Consider the following 27200-nt stretch of genomic DNA (forward strand, 5'->3'; position numbering starts at 1 on the left):
TAAATCCCAATAGTCAAAGTCCCTATTCACTGTAGAGGTAATGTCAGTCTGCTAACAACGTGATTCCACCATCGCCAAGTCCCAGGCATCAAGCAGAAACATCTAGTCAACATCCAACCAATCAAATCAAAGTAATGCCAAAACAAAGTCTAAACAATGTTTCCTCCAGTAGACAGTACAAGTCTGATCAAGCGACAAGACAGCATGACAACACACACACACACACACACACAGACAGAAAGAGAGACTCACAGGGACGAGTTTAGTACGTCACATGACTGAGGGAGCTTAGTGTAAGAGGGATTAAATACGCAGCATTACAGGGACAGTGCACATTAATCAACATTAATATTACAGTAATGCAACATCCATGTAAATGTGTCAGGGTTACCCAAGAGCTCATTTGCACCTGTAGTCCCTGGGCAGGTAAGTGCTGCCCAGGGACTACAGCCACAATGCAAATACAAATACTCTCTAAAAACAATACAAAATAAAATATTTATCTGTCTCTCTGTCTCTCTTTCGCTTCCCTCTGCTTCCCCCCCTTCTATCTCCTTCCCCCAACCCTCCCCCTCTCTCCCAAGTCAGTATTTCTCGCTACAAACAATTGATGGCAGAGACTGCCATGCTGCTGTTGATGACATCGGCAGCTCAGCTGTGACGCTACCCTGATGGATAGAGAGACGGAGTGTGTGTAGTAAGGTTTACTACGTTTACATTAACAAAGTATATACTGTATGTTTTTTATTGTCACAGACACCAGATAGGTGCAGTGTTGTTTTACAGGGTCAGCCATAGTAGCACGGTGCCCCTGGAGCAAGTTAGGATTAAGTGTGTTGCTCAGGGGCATATCAACAGATTTTTCATCTTGCCGGCTTGGTTATTCAAAACGGCAACCTTTTGGTAGGAGCTGCATCCAGTGTTGGTCTAGCAGACTGTGTTTACTCCGTTAGGGGCCACCAGGTGACCCAATCACCCATAATCCTCTAGGATTATGTCCTGGGGTCAAATCACTGTCCTAGGTGAGATTTGCTCTTGAGGAGTAGTAACAGTAACAGAGTTCCGTTACATTCATATTGTCCACAACAACAGCGTGCCAATGCTTTTCTCCACTACACACAGAATTTGGTTTTATTTGTGTGTGTGTGTGAGAGAGAGAGAGAGAAAGGAGGGAGGGAATAAGAGGGAGGGAGGGAATAAGAGGGAGAGATGGGAGAGAGGGGGTGGAAGGCTGCCCGAGGGGGAGAGCATGTATGGGAGGACCTAGACAGACAGAGAGAGAGAGCTAGAGAGATAGAGATAGATAGGGAGGGAGAGAGAGAGGTATAGAACTAGAGATAGGGAGAGAGAAAAAGAAAGAAAGAAAGAAAGTAGAGTTAAACAGGTGGTCTGGCATTAAGACTGGGTGTATAGAGCATTCTGGATGCTAAGAATGTGATAGAGTACGTCAATGGCTTCAAATTATTGCCGTCCAAAGAATGCATCAGCTATTGTCGTTAGCTTAACAGGATTCGCCCCTCCCCATGATTGTTTCATGTCATTGGCTTAAAACGATTCCACGGCCCAACAATGTGATACGCCATTGGTTTAAAATGATTCCTATTACAGTTAATTATGAGAGCTGCTGCTCTAACGTAGGTTCAATTTGATAACACACACACGCACAAACACACAGCTTCACACACACGCACACTATTATATTTTGTCAATAACAGCTGGTGCATGATGTCTAATATTAAAAAAGTCTCAAGGTATTGTTCGTCTGAGGTAGAGTACGTCAAGATAAGCTGTAGACCACACTATCACTAGCTTTTTCCAAGAGAGTTCTCGTCTATATTATTCGTAGCTGTCTATTTAACACCACAAACCGATGTTGGCACTAAGACTGTCATGTATTGTCATGTTGTGTCTTGTTTCTGTCCTTTCCCTTCACCCTGTCTCCCTCTGCTGGTCGTTATTAGGTTACCTTTTCTCCCCCTCTTTCCCCCAGCTGTTCCTTGTCTCCTCCTAACTACCTCGTCACCCCTTTTCCCACCTGTTCCCTTTTTCCCTCTGATTAGTCCTCTATATCTCTCTCTGTTTTTGTTCCTGTCTTTGTCGGATTCTTGTTTGTGTTTTTCATGCCTGAACCAGACTATCGTCATGTTTGCTGCAACCTTGTCCTGTCCTGTCGGAATCTGCCGGTCCATCTGAGCCTACCTATGTTTTGTTATTAAAGAAGTTCTGTTTACGTTAATTCGCTTTTGGGTCCTCATTCACGCACCGTAACAGAAGAATCCGACCAAGAATGGACCCAGCGACTTCGGATCCTCTCCACTCAGCCGTCGAGATCCAGGGAGCGATGCTAGGCAGACACGAGCAGGAATTGTCTGCTGCTCGACATGCCGTTGAGACCCTGGCCACCCAAGTCTCCAACCTCACAGAACAGGTTCACCATCTCCGCCTCGATCCACCGGCCACTTCCAGGGCTTTCGAATCTCCGGAGCCCAGAATCAATAACCCGCCGTGTTACTCTGGGGAGCCCACTGAATGCCGCTCGTTCCTCACCCAGTGTGATATTGTGTTTTCTCTCCAGCCCAACACTTACTCCAGGAGCACTGCTCGTGTCGCCTACGTCATATCTCTCCTTACTGGACGGGCTCGTGAGTGGGGCACGGCAATCTGGGAGGCAAGGGCTGAGTGTACTAACCAGTATCAGGACTTTAAGGAGGAGATGATACGGGTTTTTGATCGATCTGTTTTTGGGGAGGAGGCTTCCAGGGCCCTGTCTTCCCTATGTCAAGGTAATCGATCCATAACAGACTACTCTATTGAGTTTCGCACTCTTGCTGCCTCCAGTGGCTGGAACGAGCCGGCTTTGCTCGCTCGTTTTCTGGAGGGTCTCCGCGCAGAGGTAAAGGATGAGATTCTCTCCCGGGAGGTTCCTTCCAGCGTGGATTCCTTGATTGAACTCGCTATTCGCATTGAGCGACGGGTTGATCTTCGTCACCGAGCTCGTGGAAAGGAGCTCGCGTTCTCCGTTGCCCCCCTCTCCGCATCACTACCATCTTCCTCTGCCGGCTCGGGTGCTGAGCCTATGCAGCTGGGAGGTATCCGCATCTCGACTAAGGAGAGGGAACGGAGAATCACCAACCGCCTCTGTCTCTATTGCGGTTCTGCTGGTCATTTTGTCACTTCATGTCCAGTAAAAGCCAGAGCTCATCAGTAAGCGGAGGGCTACTGGTGAGCGCTACTACTCCTGTCTCTCCTTCAAGATCCTGCACTACCTTGTCGGTCCATCTACGCTGGACCGGTTCGTCAGCTTCCTGCAGTGCCTTAATAGACTCTGGGGCGGAGGGCTGTTTTATGGACGAGACCTGGGCTCGGGAACATGACATTCCTCTCAGACAGTTAAGGGAGTCCACGGCCTTGTTCGCCCTGGATGGTAGTCCTCTCCCCAGGATTCAGCGTGAGACGCTACCTTTAACCCTCACTGTTTCTGGTAATCATAGCGAAACCATTTCTTTTTGAATTTTTCGTTCACCTTTTACACCTGTTGTTTTGGGCCATCCCTGGCTAGTTTGTCATAATCCTTCCATTAATTGGTCTAGTAATTCTATCCTCTCCTGGAACGTCTCTTGTCATGTGAAATGTTTAATGTCTGCTATCCCTCCTGTTTCCTCTGTCTCTTCTTCACAGGAGGAGCCTGGTGATTTGACAGGGGTGCCGGAGGAATATCACGATCTGCGCACGGTGTTCAGTCGGTCCAGGGCCACCTCTCTTCCCCCACACCGGTCGTATGATTGTAGTATTGATCTCCTTCCGGGAACCACTCCCCCCCGGGGTAGACTATACTCTCTGTCGGCTCCCGAACGTAAGGCTCTCGAAGATTATTTGTCTGTAGCTCTTGCCGCCGGTACCATAGTCCCCTCCTCCTCTCCCGCCGGAGCGGGGGGTTTTTTTGTTAAGAAGAAGGACGGGTCCCTGCGCCCCTGCATAGATTATCGAGGGCTGAATGACATAACAGTGAAGAATCGTTATCCGCTTCCACTTATGTCTTCAGCCTTCGAGATCCTGCAGGGAGCCAGGTTTTTCACTAAGTTGGACCTTCGTAACGCTTACCATCTCGTGCGCATCAGGGAGGGGGACGAGTGGAGGACGGCGTTTAACACTCCGTTAGGGCACTTTGAATACCGGGTTCTTCCTTTCGGTCTCGCTAACGCTCCAGCTGTCTTTCAGGCATTAGTCAATGATGTCCTGAGAGACATGCTGAACATCTTTGTTTTCGTTTACCTTGACGATATCCTGATTTTTTCACCGTCACTCCAGATTCATGTTCAGCACGTTCGACGTGTCCTCCAGCGCCTTTTAGAGAATTGTCTTTTTGTGAAGGCTGAGAAGTGCTCTTTTCATGCCTCCTCCGTCACATTTCTCGGTTCTGTTATTTCCGCTGAAGGCATTAAGATGGATCCCGCTAAGGTCCAAGCTGTCATTGATTGGCCCGTTCCTAAGTCACGCGTCGAGCTGCAGCGCTTTCTCGGCTTCGCGAACTTCTATCGTCGTTTCATCCGTAATTTCGGTCAGGTGGCAGCTCCTCTCACAGCCCTTACTTCTGTCAAGACGTGCTTTAAGTGGTCCGTTTCCGCCCAGGGAGCTTTTGATCTCCTCAAGAATCGTTTTACATCCGCACCTATCCTTGTTACACCTGACGTCACTAGACAGTTCGTTGTCGAGGTTGACGCGTCAGAGGTGGGCGTGGGAGCCATTCTTTCTCAGCGCTCCCTCTCTGACGACAAGGTCCACCCTTGCGCGTATTTTTCTCATCGCCTGTCGCCGTCGGAACGTAACTATGATGTGGGAAACCGCGAACTGCTCGCCATCCGCTTAGCCCTAGGCGAATGGCGACAGTGGTTGGAGGGGGCGACCGTTCCTTTTGTCGTTTGGACTGACCATAGGAACCTTGAGTACATCCGTTCTGCCAAACGACTTAATGCGCGTCAGGCGCGCTGGGCGCTGTTTTTCGCTCGTTTCGAGTTCGTGATTTCTTATCGTCCGGGCTCTAAGAACACCAAGCCTGATGCTTTATCTCGTCTCTTCAGTTCTTCAGTAGCCTCCACTGACCCCGAGGGGATTCTCCCTGAGGGGCGTGTTGTCGGGTTGACTGTCTGGGGAATTGAGAGGCAGGTAAAGCAAGCACTCACTCAAACTCCGTCGCCGCGCGCTTGTCCTAGGAACCTTCTTTTCGTTCCCTTTCCTACTCGTCTGGCCGTTCTTCAGTGGGCTCACTCTGCCAAGTTAGCCGGCCATCCTGGCGTTCGGGGTACGCTTGCTTCCATTCGCCAGCGTTTTTGGTGGCCCACCCGGGAGCATGACACGCGTCGCTTCGTGGCTGCTTGTTCGGTCTGCGCGCAGACTAAGTCCGGTAACTCCCCTCCTGCCGGCCGTCTCAGGCCGCTTCCCATTCCCTCTCGACCGTGGTCTCACATCGCCTTAGATTTTGTCACCGGACTGCCTTCGTCAGCGGGGAAGACTGTTATTCTTACGGTTGTCGACAGGTTCTCTAAGGCGGCTCATTTTATTCCCCTTGCTAAGCTTCCTTCTGCTAAAGAGACGGCACAAATCATCATCGAGAATGTTTTCAGAATTCATGGCCTTCCGTCAGACGTCGTTTCGGACAGAGGTCCGCAATTCACGTCTCAATTTTGGAGGGAGTTTTGCCGTTTGATTGGGGCTTCCGTCAGTCTCTCTTCCGGCTTTCACCCCCAGTCTAACGGTCAAGCAGAACGGGCCAATCAGACTATTGGTCGCATCTTACGCAGTCTTTCTTTTCGCAACCCTGCGTCTTGGTCAGAACAGCTCCCCTGGGCAGAATACGCCCACAACTCGCTTCCTTCGTCTGCGACCGGGCTATCTCCTTTTCAGAGTAGCCTCGGGTACCAGCCTCCGCTGTTCTCATCTCAGTTCGCCGAGTCCAGCGTCCCCTCCGCTCAGGCTTTTGTCCAACGTTGCGAGCACACCTGGAAGAGGGTCAGGTCTGCACTTTGCCGTTATAGGGCGCAGACTGTGAGAGCTGCTAATAAGCGTAGAACTAAGAGTCCTAGATATTGTCGCGGTCAGAGAGTTTGGCTCTCCACTCAGAACCTTCCCCTTAAGACCGCTTCTCGCAAGTTGACCCCGCGGTTCATTGGTCCGTTCCGTATTTCTCGGATCATTAATCCTGTCGCAGTGCGACTTCTTCTTCCGCGATATCTTCGTCGCGTCCACCCGGTCTTCCATGTCTCCTGTGTCAAGCCCGTTCTTCGCGCCCCTGCTCGTCTTCCCCCCCCCCCCATCCTTGTCGAGGGCGCACCCATCTACAGGGTCCGTAGGATTTTGGACATGCGTCCTCGGGGCCGTGGTCATCAGTACCTAGTAGATTGGGAGGGGTACGGTCCTGAGGAGAGGAGTTGGGTTCCCTCTCGGGACGTGCTGGACCGTGCGCTGATCGATGATTTCCTCTGTTGCCGCCAGGCTTCCTCCTCGAGTGCGCCAGGAGGCGCTCGGTGAGTGGGGGGGTACTGTCATGTATTGTCATGTTGTGTCTTGTTTCTGTCCTTTCCCTTCACCCTGTCTCCCTCTGCTGGTCGTTATTAGGTTACCTTTTCTCCCCCTCTTTCCCCCAGCTGTTCCTTGTCTCCTCCTAACTACCTCGTCACCCCTTTTCCCACCTGTTCCCTTTTTCCCTCTGATTAGTCCTCTATATCTCTCTCTGTTTTTGTTCCTGTCTTTGTCGGATTCTTGTTTGTGTTTTTCATGCCTGAACCAGACTATCGTCATGTTTGCTGCAACCTTGTCCTGTCCTGTCGGAATCTGCCGGTCCATCTGAGCCTACCTATGTTTTGTTATTAAAGAAGTTCTGTTTACGTTAATTCGCTTTTGGGTCCTCATTCACGCACCGTAACAAAGACCGCACTCAATGAGCTGTATAAGGCGATAAGCAAACAAGAAAATGCTCATCCAGAAGCGGCGCTCCTAGTGGCCGGGGACTTTAATGCAGGCAAACTTAAATCTGTTTTACCTAATTTCTACCAACATGTCACACGTGCAACCACAGGGGAAAAAAACTCTAGACCACCTTATCTCCACACACAGAGACACATAGAAAGCTCTCCCTCGCCCTCCTTTTGGCAAACCTGACCATAATTCTATCCTCCCGATTCCTGCTTACAAGCAAAAACTAAAGCAGAAAGTACCAATGACTCGCGCAATAGGGAAGTGGTCAGATGATGCGGATGCTACGCCACAGGACTGTTTTGCTAGCACAGACTGGAATATGTTCCGGGATTTATCCAATGGCATACCACCTCAGTCACCAGCTTCATCAATAAGTGCATCGACGACGTCGTCCCCACAGTTACTGTACGTACATTTCCCAACCAGAAGCCATGGAATACAGGCAAAATCCACAGTGTGCTAAAGGCTAGAGCTGCCACTTTCAAGGAGAGGACACTAATCTGGACGCTTATAAGAAATCCTGCTATGCCCTCAGACGAACCATCAAACAGGAAAAGCATCAATACAGGACTAAGATTGAATCCTACTACACCGACTCTGATGCTCGTCAGATGTGGAAGGGCTTGCCAACTATTACGGACTACAAAGGGAAACCCAACCGTGAGCTGCCCAGGGACAGGAGCCTACCAGACGAGCTAAATGCCTTTTATGCTCGCTTCGAGGCAAGCAACACTGAAGCATGCATGAGAGCACCAGCTGTTCTGGATGACTGTGTCATCACGCTCTCCATAGCCGATGTGAGTAAGACCTATAAACAGGTCAACATTCACAAAGCTGCAGAGTCAGATGGATTACCAGGACGTGGACTCAAAGGATGCGTAGACCGACTTGCAAGTGTCTTCACTTACATTTCAACCTCTCCCTGACCGAGTCTGTAATACCTACATGTTTCAAGCAGACCACCATAGTCCCTGTGCCCAAGGAAGCGAAGGTTACCTGCATAAATGATTACCGCCCCGTAGTACTCACGTCGGCAGCCATGAAGTGCTTTGAAAGGCTGGTCATGGCTAACATCAACAGCATCATCCTGGAAACTCTAGACCTACTCCAATTCGCATACCGCCCCAACAGATCCACAGATGACACAATCTCAATCGATCTCAACACTGCCTTTTCCAACCTGGACAAAAGGAACACCTATGTGAGAATGCAGTTCATTGACTACAGCTCAACGTTCAACATCATAGTGCCCACAAAGCTCATCACTAAGCTAAGGAACCCGTGACTTAACACCTCCCTCTGCAACTGGATCCTGGACTTCCTGACGGGCCGCCCCAGGTGGTAAGGGTAGGCAACAACACATCTGCCACGCTGATCCTCAACATGGGGGCCCTTCAGGGGTGTTCACCCACGACTGTGTGGCAAACACGACTTGGGTTGCAAAGGGTCGGAAACTTTCCGGTAAATGTCTGGAATTTTTCCGAAACTGTTTTATGGGAAGTTAAGCCCGGGAATTTGGGGCATTTTGTTTAAATGAATCAAAAAAGGCTTATAAAAGGCTTATTGGCTTATAACAGTGAACCTTTGTTGTGGGATACACATAATTCAATTCTAGGTCTTGTGGCATATTTTGGTTAAATTATCCCCAATCCAATGGAATTGCAACCCTCTGCATGCACAGTGCATTCTTCAATCACATGTACAGCTGATTCTCAAGATCTTGCACACTAATGGAGATGCTATTGAGCCCACACTACTACACTGTCTGAGACAAGGACTACATGCTTTCTGGTAAGTTTTTATTACAAATTAGTATTTTTTATTTAACCTTTCTTTAACTAGGCAAGTCAGTTAAAAACAAAGTCTTGGTTTAACAGACTTGTTCAGGGGCAGAACAACAGATTTTTACCTTGTTAGCTCAGGGATTCGAGCCACCTGCCTCTCAATTACTGACCCAATGCTCTAACCACTAGGGTACCTGCCACCCTGATACTGGGTGGGGTGAATATATATTATATGACATACATTATTTTTTTGTATGGTAGCCTATGGAAAAGTGTGTTAAATCATTTCTAACTTGTTAACATTTTCTGCTAGTTAGTTTTTGCAACCATGTGGGTTTTTGCTTGCTTGAGCCTGCTAACTGAGGAGTGTTAATTCACCTGTTTACATACATGTTTCATTTGAAAACATTTATCTTACGAAGGAGTTGTTTAATCTAACTGCTTAACTATTTATCTGTACATGGAATTGTATTTGTGTTTTTTTTTACTCCTTTTTTCTAATCTTTACAGGAAAATGCCACGGGCACTATCTGATGTGTGGAGACATTTCACTGCAGCTAATGTAGAAGGAAAAGCTGTGTCATTTGCAAATACTGTGCCAAATCATATGTGAAGAATGCAACAAAGATGCAGAATCATCTGGCCAAGTGCATAAAGTTCCCTCAGCACTCACAACAATAAAGGTTAAACCTCTGACCAAAGTCCCTCTACTTCTATTTGAGGTGAAAATGATGAATCAGACACCTTATCGATAGCAACAGCTCATGGTCCTGCTGGACCAGAAGTTTTATTGACCCAATGGAGGAACGTAGTCAGAGAATGAAACTGGTTCATCTCATGCTCACAGGCAATGTGTATTGGAAGAGATTTCTGAATGTTCTTCACCCAGCATACACCCCCCCGAACAGACTTGCTTTACCTACTCATTTGCTGGATGCAAAGTTCAACGGAGTTCAAGTGAAGGTCAAGCAAATCATAGAGAAAGAAGACTGTATTGCAATCATCTCTGATGGGTGGTCGAATGTTTGCGGACAAGGAATAATTAAATACATCTCCACCCCTCAACCAGTATTCTACAAGAGCACAGACACAAGGGACAATAGACACACCGCACCACATTGAAGCTGCCCAGCAACACCCGTTGGGGTGGTGTTGTCATCATGTTTGACAGCCTCCTGGAGGGGAAGGAGTCTCTCCAAGAAATGGCCATATCACAGTCTGCCGATATGGGCAGCCCCATCAAGAGGATCCTCCTGGATGATGTATTTTGAGAGAGAGTGGGAAGCAGCCTGAAACTCCTGAAACCTATAGCAGTAGCCATTGCACGGATTGAGGGAGACAATGCCATCCTGTCTGATGTTCCATCCTGCCTGCCCACTTCACTTTTGCTCCAAGTAGAGGAAACTGCAGTTCTGAAATACATCAAAAAGTGTGAAGACTTCTGCCTGAAGCCCATACACGCCCCAGGGTACATGTTGGACCCCAAGTATGCTGGCAAGAGCATCCTGTCTGGTGCAGAGATCAACAAGGCCTATGGTGTCATCACTACAGTATCTCGCCACCTTGGCCTGGATGAGGGCAAGGTTCTTGGCAGTCTGGCGAAGTACACTTCCAAGCAAGGGCTTTGGGATGGAGATGCAATATGGCAGTCGTGCCAACATATCTCGTCAGCCACCTGTTGGAAATGGACTTTGTGGATCTGAGGCTCTTTTCACTGTTGCCTCCATCATCCTTCAAATTCCACCATCAGGCTCGTAAGAGCGCAACTGGTCCTTTTTTTGGGAAGACACACCAAAGCACGCAACAGGCTGACCAATACAAGGGTTGAAAAATTGGTGGCCATCCGGGCAAATTTGAGGCTTTTTGAGCCTGACAAGGAGCCATCCTCAACAAGGTTGGAAAGTGACAGTGAAGATGAGGCCTCAGAGTCTGATGTTCAAGAGGTGGACATTGAGAAGGCCCAGGGAGAAGACATGGAAGACTGAGAGGAAGACAACCAAAGCTTTAGTTTATAGACCATCATTTTACAGATGTATGTTGAAAATGTTTTTGGGAGATGCGATCGATCACTGGGGATCATTCAATATTCCCTTTCTTTTGTTGTTCAGTATGAAGAGTCAACTCACTTACTTAAAGTTCAATTCGTAACTAAATTGTTTTTTTACATTTCTATTGGAAGGATTTAATAATTTGCAATTATGTCTACTTATTATAAGGTACAATGTTTGTTTCTGTCTCCATATGATCTGTTAAATATATCCCATACAAAAAACATCTACATTTAAATGGTATTAATATTAATTTGCATATATTACCGTTAATTCCCATATATTCCTGTTATTTCCCACGGAAAGTTTCCACCTCTGAATATTCCCAAAAAATTGCAACCCTAAACAAAACTCCAACACCATCATTAAGTTTGCTGACGACACAACAGCGGTGGGCCTGATCACTGACAACGATGAGACAGCCTATAGAGAGGAGGTCAGAGACCTGGCAGTGTGGTGCCAGGACAACAACCTCTCCCTCAATGAGAGCAAGACAAAAGAGCTGATCATGGACTACAGGAAAAGGTGGGCCGAACAGGCCCCCATTAACATCAATGGGGCTATATTGGAGCAGGTCGAGAGTTTCATGTTCCTTGGTGTCCACATCACCAACAAACTATCATGGTCCAAAAACACCAAGACAGTCATGAAGAGGGCACAACAACACCTTTCCCACCTCAGAAGACTGGAAAGATTTGGCATGGGTCCCCAGATCCTCAAAAAGTTCTACAGCTGCACCATCGAGAGCATCCTGACCGGTTGCATGGTATTGCCTGGTATGGTAACTGCTCTGCATCTGATCGTAAGGTGCTACAGAGGGTAGTGCGTACTAGAGGTCGACCGATTAATCGGAATGGCTGATTAATTAGGTCCGATTTCAAGTTTTCATAACAATCGGTAATCGGCATTTTTTGGACACCGATCATGGCCGATTACATTGCACTCCGCGAGAAGGCAGGCTGACTGCCTGTTATGCGAGTGCAGCAAGGAGCCAAGGTAAGGTGCTATCTAGCATTAAACATATCTTATAAAAAACAATCAATCTAAAAATAATCACTAATTAACTACACATGGTTGATATTACTAGTTTATCTAGCTTGTCCTGTGTTGAATATAATTGATGCGGTGCCTGTTAATTTATCATTGAATCATAGCCTACTTCGCCAAACGGGTGATTTAACAAGCGCATTCGCAAAAAAAGCACTGTCTTTGCACCAATGTGTACCTAACCATAAACATCAACGCCTTTCTTAAAATCAATACACAAGTATATATTTTTAAACCTGCATATTTAGTTAATATTACCTGCTAACATGAAATTATTTTAACTAGGGAAATTGTGTCACTTCTCTTGCATTCTGTGTAACAGAGTCAGGGTATATGCAGCAGTTTGGGCCACCTGGCTCATTGCGAACTGTGAAGACGATTTCTTCCTAACAAAGACAGCCAACTTCGCCAAACTGGGGATGATTTAACAAAAGCGCATTTGCGAAAAAATCAGAATTGTTGCACGACTGTAGCTAACCATAAACATTAATGCCTTTCTTAAAATCAATACACAGAAGTATATATCTTTAAACCTGCATATTTAGTTAAAGAAATTAATGTTAGCAGGCAATATTAAACTAGGTAAATTGTGTCACTTTTCTTGCGTTCATTGCACGCAGAGTCAGGGTATATGCAACAGTTTGGGCCGCCTGGCTTGTTGCGAACTAATTTGCCAGAATTTTACGTAATTATGACATAACATTGAAGGTTGTGCAATGTAACAGGAATATTTAGACTTAGGGATGCCACCCGATAGATACAATACGGAAAGGTTCCGTATTTCACTTAAAGAATAAACTTTTTATTTTCGTGATGATAGTTTCCGGATTTGACCATATTAATGACCTAAGGCTCGTATTTCTGTGAGTTATTATGTTATAATTAAGACTGATTTGATATTTGATAGAGCAGTCTGACTGAGCGGTGGTAGGCAGCAGCAGGCTAGTAAGCATTCATTCAAACAGCACTTTTGTGCGTTTGCAAGCAGCTCTTCGCAATGCTTGAAGCACAGCGCTGTTTATGACTTCAAGCCTATCAACTCCCGAGATTAGGCTGGTGTAACCGATGTGAAATGGCTAACTAGTTAGTGGGGGTGCGCTAATAGCGTTTCAAAAGTCACTCGCTCTGAGACTTGAAGTTGTTCCCCTTGCTCTGCAAGGGCCACGGCCTTTGTGGAGCGGTGGGTAACGATGCTTCCAGGGTGGCTGTTGTCAATGTGTTCCTGGTTCAAGCCCAGGTAGGGGAGGGAGCGAAGCTATACTGTTACACTGGCAATACTAAAGTGCCTATAAGAACATCCAATAGTCAAAGGTATATGAAATACAAATGGTATAGAGAGAAATAGTCCTATAATTCCTATAATAACCTCAACCTAAAACTTCTTACCTGGGAATATTGAAGACTCATGTTAAAAGGAACCACCAGCTTTCATATGTTCTCATGTTCTGAGCAAGGCACTTAAACGTTAGCTTTTTTACATGGCACATATTGCACTTTTACTTTCTTCTCCAACACTTTGTTTTTACATTATTTAAACCAAATTGAACATGTTTCATTATTTATTTGAGGCTAAATTGATTTGATTGATGTATTATATTAAGATAAAATAAAAGTGTTCATTCAGTATTGTTGTAATTGTCATTATTACAAATAAATGAATACATTAAAAAAATTAAACAATTGTCCTATTAATCGGTATCGGCTTTTTTTTTGGTCCTCCAACAATCAGGTTCAGCGTTGAAAAATCATAATCGGTCGACCTCTAGTGCGTACAGCCCAGTACATCACTGGGGCCAAGCTTCCTGCCATCCAGGACCTCTATACTCAGCAGTGTCAGAGGAAGGCCCAAAAAAAGTAAAAGATCCAGTCACCCAAGTCATAGACTGTTCTCCCTGCTCCCGCATGGCAAGCGGTACCGGAGAGGCTCCTTAACAGCTTCTACCCCCAAGTCATAGACTGTTCTCCCTGCTCCCGCATGGCAAGCGGTACCGGAGAGGCTCCTTAACAGCTTCTACCCCCAAGTCATAGACTGTTCTCCCTGCTCCCGCATGGCAAGCGGTACCGGAGAGGCTCCTTAACAGCTTCTACCCCCAAGTCATAGACTGTTCTCCCTGCTCCCGCATGGCAAGCGGTACCGGAGAGGCTCCTTAACAGCTTCTACCCCCAAGTCATAGACTGTTCTCCCTGCTCCCGCATGGCAAGCGGTACCGGAGAGGCTCCTTAACAGCTTCTACCCCCAAGTCATAGACTGTTCTCCCTGCTCCCGCATGGCAAGCGGTACCGGAGAGGCTCCTTAACAGCTTCTACCCCCAAGTCATAGACTGTTCTCCCTGCTCCCGCATGGCAAGCGGTACCGGAGAGGCTCCTTAACAGCTTCTACCCCCAAGTCATAGACTGTTCTCCCTGCTCCCGCATGGCAAGCGGTACCGGAGAGGCTCCTTAACAGCTTCTACCCCCAAGTCATAGACTGTTCTCCCTGCTCCCGCATGGCAAGCGGTACCGGAGAGGCTCCTTAACAGCTTCTACCCCCAAGCCATAAGACTGGTGAACAATTCATCAAATGGCCACCCGGACTATTTGCATTGACACCCCCTTTGTTTTTACACTGCTGCTACTGGCTGTTTATTATCACTTTACCCCTACCTCGACTACCCTGTACCCCTGCACATTGATGCCCCCCCCCCCCGTTTGTACACTGCTGCTACTTGCTGTTTATTATCACTTTACCCCTACCTCGACTACCCTGTACCCCTGCACATTGACGCCCCCCCCTGTTTGTACACTGCTGCTACTTGCTGTTTATTATCACTTTACCCCTACCTCGACTACCCTGTACCCCTGCACATTGATGCCCCCCCCTGTTTGTACACTGCTGCTACTTGCTGTTTATTATCACTTTACCCCTACCTCGACTACCCTGTACCCCTGCACATTGATGCCCCCCCCCCCCCCCGTTTGTACACTGCTGCTACTTGCTGTTTATTATCACTTTACCCCTACCTCGACTACCCTGTACCCCTGCACATTGATGCCCCCCCCTGTTTGTACACTGCTGCTACTTGCTGTTTATTATCACTTTACCCCTACCTCGACTACCCTGTATCCCTGCACATTGATGCCCCCCCCTGTTTGTACACTGCTGCTACTTGCTGTTTATTATCACTTTACCCCTACCTCGACTACCCTGTACCCCTGCACATTGATGCCCCCCCCTGTTTGTATACTGCTGCTACTTGCAGTTTATTATCACTTTACCCCTACCTCGACTACCCTGTACCCCTGCACATTGATGCCCCTCTGTATAAAGCCTCGTTATTGTTATTTTATTGTTTATTTTTTATTTATTTTTTACTTTAGTTTATTTACTAAATATTTTCTTAACTATTTCTTGAACTGCATTGTTGGTTAAGGGCTTGTAAGTAAGCATTTCACGGAATTTGTTGTATTCGGCGCATGTGGCAAATACAATTTGATTTGATATTACTGAACCAGAGTCAGGAAAAGCCAAGCAGTGATGTATTATAGTCAGGCTGCAGTAATTAGCTGGAGCACTTAGGCTTGAGACAAACACATTCCAACTGCTAGGGTCTAACTTGGCAGGGAGCAGGCCACATCAATTATATCGAACACCACAGCCAGTGTGTGTGTGTGTGTATGTGTGTGTGTGTGTGTGTGTGTGTGTGTGTGTGTGTGTGTGTGTGTGTGTGTGTGTGTGTGTGTATGTGTGTGTGTGTGTGTGTGTATTGTGTCAGGGTGTGTTCCGGGCCAGTTCCATTCCATCCTCTATTCCAACCAATGTCGGAGGGACTTTGTCGTCAGCTGGTTCCCTCAGCAACTGTCTGTCCAGTCCTCTCCCTGTATTTGACCCCCCCGTGGGGTCTGAGGTGGCAGAGCTCCAGACTGGTGATTACTTTGGGGATGTCCACTACTTGGTCCAGCTGAGAGTGCTGCTGCCCAGTCTGAACAATAAAACCTTTCCTAGGGGCCTGCTTCTACATCTGCATTGCTTGCTGTTTGGGGTTTTAGGCTGGGTTTCTGTATAGCACTTTGTGAAATCGGCTGATGTAAAAAGGGCTATATAAATAAATAAATTTGATTGATTGATTGATTGAATGAATGGGGGTTTGTCTTTCACACGGGGGCAAGTTATATCAGCTAAATGTGCCGGACACCTCCCATCCATTCCACTCAGACGATGTGTCTATTGTAGCTTACTAGAATGGCTTTTCCGTAGTGAGAGCACCACTTCACAAGACTCTGAGTTTATTATTCCATCCTGTGGACACATGCTAGGATGACAGTCAGGGTGCAGAATCATCCTGCCATAATATAATGTCAAAAAATCTAAACATCCAAATCTAATAAAAGAATGAAGAATCTAAAGGAGGGTATTCAGTCCAGTAAGGACCAGTGATGTCTCTATGGTTACCATCACAAGCCTCCATTCCACCGAATCACATGGCTGCTGCCCTCCTGAAGCCCTGCAGGCAGGCAGACACAGACAGACACACAGACAGACACACATGCCAGGCTTTTATCAATATGTTGTTTTTAACAGTGTACAATCAATACAGGCTTCAGTGGCAGGATCAACAACAACAGCATAAACAACAACAACAGGATCAACAACAACAGCATAAACAACAACAACAGGATCAACAACAACAACAACAGAATCAACAATAACAACAACTACTGCTGAGCACAGTACACACATTCAGATTCAACAAATTCAGGTTCAGTAAAACGTACAATACAGTAGCTAACCTGAAGCCGACATCCAGCCTCCAAGTCTAGCTTCACAAGTCGAGGTTCTAGGATGAAGAATGAATGTGATAATATGGTGTATGGCTACGCACTACGACTAGTACTCCACTCACTCCACCTGTTTCCCCTAAACCAGCTTTACTCCAGGGCTTCATCCCAACAGTCAACACAGGCATCCTCTCCTTCATCTGCATCAGAGATACAATAACATACACACACATACACTGACACAGTCCAGAACAAAAGCAGGTCTAATGCTGATATAGAAGAGTGTTCTCAAAACAAGGCGTTTTACCTTTCAGAAGCAGGATGGCACTTAGACAGCTTGTCATAACCAGCAGATCCAATCTACAGTGACTGAAGGGTCATCTCATCTCCCAGCTCTCGACAGCCACATCAGCCAGAAAGCCTGCCACACTGACATCCCTACAGTATCACCATCAAAGACTGGCCTTAGTCTGGTTATGATGTTGTTGTTATTGTTGTTGTGTTCGTCTGTGGTCTCATCAGCTGTGAGGTGACTAAGGCAGCATGAGAGGAGCGCTTGGTGTGAAAACAGCCATCAGAGAAAGAAAAAAAACAGAAGACATCGATTCGCTCGCTCTTCATCTTTTCACCTATCCCCTTTTTCTCCATTCCTCCCTTTGTCTCCACCTAAACTGGAGCTAGGAAGCCCAGTTACCATGGAGACGCACGAGGCTGTGATGTGATTGGTCGGTGTTGTTATGATGCATCGAGTCCGAGGGACGGCCCACTGGTTAATCAACGCTACTGCACTCCTTCATTCCTCTCTCTCCCTCTGTCTTTCTTTCTCTATCTTTCTCACCCCACTTCTCCCTTTTTCTCCCTCTCATCCATCCTCTCCACTGTGAATGTTTATCTCTTGCCTGCTCTCCATATTTGTTACATGGTAATGGTATTCATAGGACAGGATATATGTGTTGTTTGCTGATCTAAACTGATTTAAATCCTTTACTGATTCAAATCCTTTACTGATTCAAATACTTTACTGATTCAAATCCTTTACTGATTCAAATCCTTTACTGATTCAAATCCTTTACTGATCCAAATCCTTTACTGATTCAAATCCTTTACTGATTCAAATCCTTTACTGATTCAAATACTTTACTGATTCAAATCCTTTACTGATTCAAATACTTTACTGATTCAAATCCTTTACTGATTCAAATCCTTTACTGATTCAAATCCTTTACTGATTCAAATACTTTACTGATTCAAATCCTTTACTGATTCAAATCCTTTACTGATTCAAATCCTTTACTGATCCAAATCCTTTACTGATTCAAATCCTTTACTGATTCAAATCCTTTACTGATCCAAATCCTTTACTGATTCAAATCCTTTACCGATCCAAATCCTTTACTGATCCAAATCCTTTACTGATTCAAATCTTTTACGGATTCAAATCTTTTACTGATTCAAGTGCCACAGTCACAGTCTCACACACACACACACACACTAGCACGCACACACAGCGATCCACACGTAAAACAAAAGCAAGTTAGAATTTCTAAAAAAACAGAGGCACACTGTACAGGCTTTCAAAAACCTATTCATGACTGCAGAGGTCAGTTTGGAATAGGGTGAAGACATGCAAAACATACTGTAGCCTAAGTACACCGTACCAAATGACTTCCCACCTGCAGGGTGTCATAAAAACCATGTACTGTACCTATAACATTATGTGTCCCTGACCAAGGGTGTTGTATTGCATACTGGAGTTTGAATGAGCCTGCCTTGAATCACAACATGGGTCTTTCACTTTGACTACCAAATCACTGATCCATGCATTCATTTTCATAAGTCACACCAAACAACCCCCAGTGATCCCACCCTAGACAATGTAAATGCTGTTTTAGAAATGCTTATTATCATGATTTCAAATGTGTATAGATGATTATAAATGTTCTAATGGAATTCTAATGTGTCAATGTATCAGATGTTTGAATGTGTATGTCTGTTTTTCTTGTCAGACATGTCAAGAAAGGACTGACAGACGAGTTGGCTAAAGAACAACCAGATCTGGCAACCTGGCTAGGAGGGAAGAAGGAAACCAGAGATTGGAGAACAGACTTCTCATTCATAACAGCAGCCAACTGTTGGATCTCTCTCTCTCTCTCTCTCCATTTAGCAGACACTTCAATCCAAAGTGATTTAAAGTCATGCTTACATTTTATGTTTGGGTGGCCCTGGGAATCAAACTCACAATCCTTGCATTGCAAGCGCCATGCACTACCAATTGAGTCATACAGGACCACCGGGCTGTGGTGATGGATAGACGCGCTCTCAAAATGAAATGGCTTGCTGACAGGTCCTCCACCAAGTGGACACACACACACACACACATAAACACATTAACACACACACACACACAGTCCTTCACTGTTTATCCAGCCATTGGCAGAGCAGAGCCTGGTTAACCCAATCAGCCAGTCAGTCTGAACAGTCTACTGTAATATCCAGAGTTCAGGTCCATCCTGAACAGTCAAATCAAATCAAACTTTATTTGTCACGTGCACCAAATACAACAAGTGTAGACCTCACTGTGAAATGCTTACTTACAAGCCCTTAACCAACAGTGCAGTTCAAGAAGAGTAAAGAAAATATTTACCAAATAGACTGAAGTAAAAAATAATAATAAAAAGTAACGCAATAAGAATAACAATAACGAGGCTACGTAGGTGTTCCTTTTGTCCAGGTGGGAAAGGGCAGTGTGGAGTGTGATTGAGATTGCGTCATCTGTGCATCTGTTGGGGTGGTATGCGAATTGGAGTAGGTCTAGGGTGTCTGGGAGGATGCTGTTGATGTTAGCCATGACCAGCCTTTCAAAGAACTTCATGGCTACCGCCGTGGGTGCTATGGGACAGTAATCATTTAGGCAGGTAACCTTCGCTTCCTTGGGCACAGGGACTATGGTGGTCTGCTTGAAACATGTAGGTATTACTGACTCGGTCAGGGAGAGGTCAAAAATGTCAGTGAAGACACTTGACAGTTGGTCCGTGCATGCTTTGAGTACAAGTCCTGGTAATCCTTCTGGCTCCGCAGCTTTGTGAATGTGGACCTGTTTAAAGGTTTTGTTCACATCCGCTACCGAGAGTGTTATCACACAGTCATCCAGAACAGCTGGTGCTCTTGTGCATGCTTCAGTGTTGCTAGCCTCGAATGCAAGCATAAAAGGCATTTAGCTTGTCTGATAAGCTTGCGTCACTGGGCAGCTCGCATCTGGGTTTCCCTTTGTAGTCCGTAATAGTTTTCAATCCCTGCCACATCCGACGAGCGTCAGAGCCGGTGTAGTAGGATTCAATCTTAATCCTGTATTGATGCTTTGCTTGTTTAATGGTTCGTCTGAGGGCATAGCAGGATTTCTTATAAGCGTCCGGATTAGTCTCCCACTCCTTGAAAGCGACAGCTCTAGCTTTTAGCTCGATGCAGATGTTTCCTGTAATCCATGGCTTCTGGTTGGGATATGTATGTATGGTCACTGTGGGAACAACGTCGTCAATGCACTTATTGACAAAGCCGATGACTGAGGTGGTGTACTCTTCAATGCCATTGGATGAATCCCGGAACATATTCCAGTCTGTGCTAGCAAAACAGTCCTATAGTGTAGCATCCGCGTCATCTGACCACTTCCGTATTGAGCGAGTCACTGGTACTTCCTGCTTTAGTTTTTGTTTGTAAGCAGGAATCAGGAGGATAGGAATTATGATCAGATTTGCCAAATGGAGGGCAAGGGAGAGCTTTGTATGCATCTCCCGTGTGTGGAATAAAGGTGATCTAGGATTTTTTCCCCCTCTGGTTGCACATGTGACATGCTGGTAAAAATGTGTAAAAATGGATTTAAGTTTGCCTGCATTAATGTCCCCGGCCACTAGGAGAACTCTCTTGGTAGATAGTGTGGTCTACAGCTTATCATAAGGTACTCTACCTCAGGCGAGCAATACCTCAAGACTTCTTTAGTATTAGACATTGCGCACCAGCTGTTACTGACAAATAGACACCCTCTTGTCTTACCAGACGTAGCTTCTCTGTCCTTTCGTTGCATTGAAAATCCTGCCAGGTCTATATTATCCGTATCATCATCGTTCAGCGGTGAGTAATCACTGTTATGATGTCCAGAAGTTATTTTAGGTCATAAGAGATGGTAGCAGCAACATTATGTACAAAATAAGTTAAAAAACAAGTTACCCAAAATGCAAAAAGACTAACAAAATAGCAAAATTGGTTAGGAGAATTAAAATGTCAGCCATGTTCTTTGGCGCCATCTTCATGTTATCTACTGTAACATCCAGAGTTCAGGTCCATCCTGAACAGTCTACTGTAACATCCAGAGTTCAGGTCCATCCTGAACAGTCTACTGTAATATCCAGAGTTCAGGTTCATCCTGAACAGTCTACTGTAACATCCAGAGTTCAGGTCCATCCTGAACAGTCTACTGTAACATCCAGAGTTCAGGTCCATCCTGAACAGTCTACTGTAACATCCAGAGTTCAGGTTCATCCTGAACAGTCTACTGTAATATCCAGAGCTCAGGTCCATCCTGAACAGTCTACTGTAACATCCAGAGTTCAGGTTCATCCTGAACAGTCTACTGTAATATCCAGAGCTCAGGTCCATCCTGAACAGTCTACTGTAATATTCAGAGTTCAGGTTCATCCTGAACAGTCTACTGTAATATCCAGAGCTCAGGTCCATCCTGAACAGTCTACTGTAACATCCAGAGTTCAGGTTCATCCTGAACAGTCTACTGTAATATCCAGAGCTCAGGTCCATCCTGAACAGTCTACTGTAACATCCAGAGTTCAGGTCCATCCTGAACAGTCTACTGTAATATCCAGAGCTCAGGTCCATCCTGAACAGTCTACTGTAATATCCAGAGCTCAGGTCCATCCTGAACAGTCTACTGTAACATCCAGAGTTCAGGTTCATCCTGAACAGTCTACTGTAATATCCAGAGTTCAGGTCCATCCTGAACAGTCTACTGTAACATCCAGAGTTCAGGTCCATCCTGAACAGTCTACTGTAATATTCAGAGTTCAGGTCCATCCTGAACAGTCTACTGTAACATCCAGAGTTCAGGTCCATCCTGAACAGTCTACTGTAATATCCAGAGTTCAGGTTCATCCTGAACAGTCTACTGTAACATCCAGAGCTCAGGTCCATCCTGAACAGTCTACTGTAATATCCAGAGTTCAGGTTCATCCTGAACAGTCTACTGTAACATCCAGAGTTCAGGTCCATCCTGAACAGTCTACTGTAACATCCAGAGTTCAGGTTCATCCTGAACAGTCTACTGTAACATCCAGAGTTCAGGTCCATCCTGAACAGTCTACTGTAACATCCAGAGTTCAGGTTCATCCTGAACAGTCTACTGTAATATCCAGAGTTCAGGTTCATCCTGAACAGTCTACTGTAATATCCAGAGCTCAGGTCCATCCTGAACAGTCTACTGTAATATTCAGAGTTCAGGTCCATCCTGAACAGTCTACTGTAATATCCAGAGCTCAGGTCCATCCTGAACAGTCTACTGTAATATCCAGAGTTCAGGTCCATCCTGAACAGTCTACTGTAATATCCAGAGTTCAGGTTCATCCTGAACAGTCTACTGTAATATTCAGAGTTCAGGTCCATCCTGAACAGTCTACTGTAATATCCAGAGCTCAGGTCCATCCTGAACAGTCTACTGTAATATCCAGAGTTCAGGTTCATCCTGAACAGTCTACTGTAATATCCAGAGTTCAGGTCCATCCTGAACAGTCTACTGTAACATCCAGAGTTCAGGTCCATCCTGAACAGTCTACTGTAACATCCAGAGTTCAGGTCCATCCTGAACAGTCTACTGTAACATCCAGAGTTCAGGTCCATCCTGAACAGTCTACTGTAACATCCAGAGTTCAGGTCCATCCTGAACAGTCTACTGTAATATCCAGAGTTCAGGTTCATCCTGAACAGTCTACTGTAATATCCAGAGCTCAGGTCCATCCTGAACAGTCTACTGTAATATCCAGAGTTCAGGTCCATTCTGAACAGTCTACTGTAATATCCAGAGTTCAGGTCCATCCTGAACAGTCTACTGTAACATCCTGAGCTCAGGTCCAGATCACAGAGGCTGTGATGTTCCTTTTGAATCACTCTGCACGTGTACCACTCTCCCAATGTAATGTCACCACCATCTGCTTGTTGATAAGGCAAAGGTTTGTTTGAATGTGCTAATACTCAAATCAAATCGTATTGGTCACATACACATATATATCAGATGTTATTGGTCACATACACATATATATCAGATGTTATTGGTCACATACACATATATATCAGATGTTATTGTGGGTGTAGCGAAATGCTTGTGTTCCTAGCTCCAACAGTGTAGTAATGTCTAACAATTCACAACAATACACACAAATCTAAAAGTAAAATAATGGAATTAAGAAATATTGAAATATTAGGACAAGCAATGTCGGAGTGGCATTGACTGAAATACAGTAGAATAGAATACGGTATGTACATATGAGATGACTAAGGCAGTATGTAAACATTATTAAAGTGACTAGTGTTCCATTATTAATAAAGTGACCAGTGATTCCATGTCTATGTACATAGGACAGCAGCCTCTAAGGTGCAGGGTTGAGTAAGTGGGTGATAGCCAGCTAGTCACAAGTGTCCAGCTCTAACAGGCTAACTGTAGATACAATACTAGCAGGATGGTTAGGCAATAGGCTCCTAAACTACAAACTATGGCCTCTCAACCAAATTACAGGCTTCCACGCAGTCTCAACTGGATGGGGACTGTTCAAGTACACAGATACACACACACACACACACCAATAACTACAGAATGTTATCTACTTACTTAGGCGCTATAGACAGCTTCCACATGTTGCATTTGATGAGCAAACTTGTAAACAGTGGGTTGCAGTTGTCTGGGATACAGCTACCACAAAGTTACTGCACACATAACGCTCAGGAATACAAACATCAAACTAAAGGCACAAAGTGTAGTTGTGACACATGTCATATGTGTTGTGCTTAGCCATTAAAGATAACTAAGGCATGGCTTCAGTCCATATTGTCAGCAGTTTCTCCTGTCTACCGTATAAGGGAATTCAGAGGTCTCTCACTTCCCTCTGAACTGCTGTGTGTTAATGGCTACAATATAAAGGGGCAATCCACAATAACAGTGTCATCCCCGACACTGTTTTGGTAAAAATGCTGGAGAAATGTAAGCACTCAAATTCATAGAGAAATCTATGGTTCGGATGGGAGAACCACAGTGGAACTAAGCTCACGAGGCATTCAGAAGTTACATTCTTCAAGAATCAATGGGTACATATCATTCATTTCTAAGTACAACATGTAGCAACTGCAGAAACTTTAATAAACAAAAACACTAAACATTTGAGGTACAGTATATTTCCGTTGTGTTTCTATGGCAGAAAGCTGGAGAATGAAAGGATGTGGCTTATGTTGTAAGAAAGAGAGAGAGAGAGAGAGAGAGAGAGAGAGAGAGAGAGAGAGAGAGAGAGAGAGAGAGAGAAAGAAAGAGAGAAAGAGAGAGAGAAGGAAAGAGAGACAGAGAGAGAGAGAGAGAGAGAGAGAGAGAAATAAAGAGAGAAAGAGAGAGAGAAGGAAAGAGAGAGAGAGTTAGAGAGGGAGAAAGACAGAAAGAAAGAAAGAAAGAAAGAAAGAAAGAGAGAGAGGGGGGAGAGGGAGAAAGAGAGAGACGGAGAGAGAGAGAGAGAGAGAGAGAGAGAGGGAGAGAGAGAGACAGACAGACAGACAGACAGACAGACAGACAGACAGACAGACAGACAGACAGACAGACAGAAAGAAAGAAAGAAAGAAAGAAAGAAAGAAAATGAGAAAGAGAGAAAGAAATAGAGAGTGACAGATAGGGAGAGAGAGAGAGACTTGTATATTATCTACCTCACTTGCTTTGGCAATGTTAACACGTTTCCCATGCCAATAAAGCCCCTTGAATTGAATTGAATTGAATTGAATTGAGAGGAGAGAGGGAGCGAGAGAGAGAGAGAGAGAGAGAGAGAGAGGGGAGAGAGAGAGAGAGAGAGAGAGAGAGAGAGAGAGAGAGAGAGAGAGGGAGAGAAAGAGAAAGAGAAAGAGAAAGAGAGAGAGAGAGAGAGAGAGAGAGAGAGAGAGAGAGGGAGAGAGAGAGGGAAAGAGAAAGAGAGAGAGGGAAAGAGAAATAGTGGGAGAGAGAGAGAGAGAGGGAGAGAGAGAGAGGGAAAGAGAGAGAGGGAAAGAGAGAGAGAGAGAGAGAGAGAGAGAGAGAGAGAGGGAAAGTGAGAGAGAGAGAGCGAGAGAGGGAAGAAAGAGAGAGAGAGAGAAATGGTGAAAGAAAGATTCAGAGAAAGTGTTAGAAAAAAAGAGAATGTGAGACAGATGAAGGCACCAACATTAATCAACAACTGAGAGTGGGAGCACACACACAAATACACACACACACAAATACACACACACACACACACACGCTCCAATAGTATTACTGTCTGGCCAGGGTCCAAGGCTCGGAGCCTGGGTAATATACAACCTGGCCTTGTGGTAGTGAGAGTGTGTGTGTGTTTGTGTGTGTGTGTGTGTGTGTATGGGTGGGTGCCCCTCGTTCGTGCATGTGTGTGTGTGGCTGATGAAGATGCTATTAAGACCAGCGACCCTGATTGCTACCATTAATAACAATGGACAGGAAAAGAGCGCAGCCCATGAGCCGCCTCTCACACACACACGCGCACGCACGCACGCACGCACGCACACACACACACACACACACACATTGTCACACACACATACACACGCGCACACATTGTCACACACACACACACATTGTCACACACACACACACACATTGTCACACACAAACACATACACACAAAGGGAGAGGAAGGGGGAAGACGATACTCTGGACTAACTTTTAACTAACAGACGGACGCTTAAGCTGGGTATCAGGTGTAAGAGTGTGTTATGTGTGTGTGTGTGTGTGTGTATGTGTGTGTGTGTGTGTGTGTGTGTGTGTGTGTGTCTGTCTGTCTGTGTGTCTATGTGTGTGTGTGTGTGTGTGTGTGTGTGTGTGTGTGTGTGTGTGTGTGTGTGTGTGTGTGTGTGTGTGTGTGTGTGTGTGTGTGTGTGTGTGTGTGAATGCTTGATGAAGGTGTGACGCCTCGCTGGGTTTGAACAAAGTGAGGAGATTGGTATTTAGAGTAAGTGCTCATCGGAAGTTAGGAAGCACACACACACACACACACACACACACACACACACACACACACACACACACACACACACACACACAGGTAGGTAATGAGAACGAGGGCTTTAGATGTGACCTACAGTTAACCTTACATCCACGTAACCTGCAGAATGGAGGCCAGGGCGGGCAAGCATCAGAGGAACCCAAAGGTTCCTACGTCACCCTCACACTGATCTGTAAACTGAGCCCAGCCACAACATTTTAGGATTACAGAGACATAAGTCAGTATTCATTAATCTACCAAAATGGCTGCAAGATAGACACACAGGAACATCATGTTAGTGACCAGAGAATCTTTCTGGGCTGAAGTTTCCCCTAGATATAAACAATACCTACAAAAGGACCTCCTCAATTTGAGTGCCGCATTCGATGGAAAAAATACAGTTTCAAGATGTTGCCATCTTACTGAAAACGAGGAGTTTTGGAGCTAAGCAACGTGGTGAGTCCGTAAACTGGTCATACATCACCAGAACCTGTTGTGACGTCAAAGACATGCGTATTTCAGTAATAATATCAATTATTTTATCTTCCCTTCAGAATTGGTCCCAGGAATAGTAGCTGACAGAGATAAGGGCTGTTGATTTTTAACCTTGTTTCTTGTGAGGACAAAAATATTAAAGCTAGTGTCAAAATCTAATTTCCTCATTCTAACCCAATCTTCTTCAGGAAATTAGACTGCTTCAATTGAGTGAGTACACTGCTATATGAAACCTAGTCACGAAAGGGCAATACTGCATTATATCACACTTACACAACCACACACACACACATTTGTTGACTACGCAATAAAAAAACCTTGCCCATAAAAAAGTAACATGTTGATGGCTCCAGTATAGGGAGTCTCTGTAATAAAACAAACTAAATGAGCCTTAGAACCAGACAAGCTGAATGGAATAGTCATTCATTCAGTCATTCACGTCTGAATTCTGCTTCCATCCACCCACTCACGCACCACCCACCAGGCTGGCTGGGCTGCCATGTTCACTGGGCTGGAATCCCTGTGTTTACCCTGCTATAAATAGCCTCTCAATGGGGATGACGTGGCAACCCGTGACAGCCTCTATCTCTCCCTGACCTAGCCATCTGGGCTGGCTGCAGCAGTGGAGCTGCTGCTGCTGATGATGGCGATGATGATGATGGAGATACTGCCTTATCGGTATGCAACGCAGAGCTGTGGCTGGATATGGCTCTACAGTACCTCCTTCTACCACTCTCTCTCTCTCTCACTCTCTCTCGCTCTATCCGTCTCTCTCTTGCTCTCCTCCCTCTGTCTCTCTCTCCTTTCTCCATCTCTCTCTCTAC

The 27200-nt window shown here is 45.5% G+C and overlaps 1 protein-coding gene across 4 annotated transcripts in view; it reads right to left on the reverse strand.

Annotated features, from left to right (window-relative positions):
• LOC110537074 (membrane-associated phosphatidylinositol transfer protein 2) overlaps nucleotides 1-27200 on the reverse strand; it is a 101479-nt gene that overhangs the window by 67112 nt on the left and 7167 nt on the right. The window contains exon 1 of one of the 4 annotated variants that reach the window (XM_036937059.1): nucleotides 16914-17464. The exons of 1 other annotated variant lie outside the window; for it this stretch is intronic. The gene's annotated coding sequence lies outside the window, so the exon portion shown is untranslated. Of the gene's footprint in view, nucleotides 1-16913; nucleotides 17465-27200 lie in introns of those variants that run through there. 2 more of the 4 variants (XM_036937058.1, XM_036937061.1) reach the window with 2 other exon arrangements.

This window comes from Oncorhynchus mykiss, chromosome 12, assembly GCF_013265735.2.
Source record: "Oncorhynchus mykiss isolate Arlee chromosome 12, USDA_OmykA_1.1, whole genome shotgun sequence".
NCBI classification, from domain to species: Eukaryota; Metazoa; Chordata; class Actinopteri; order Salmoniformes; family Salmonidae; genus Oncorhynchus; species Oncorhynchus mykiss.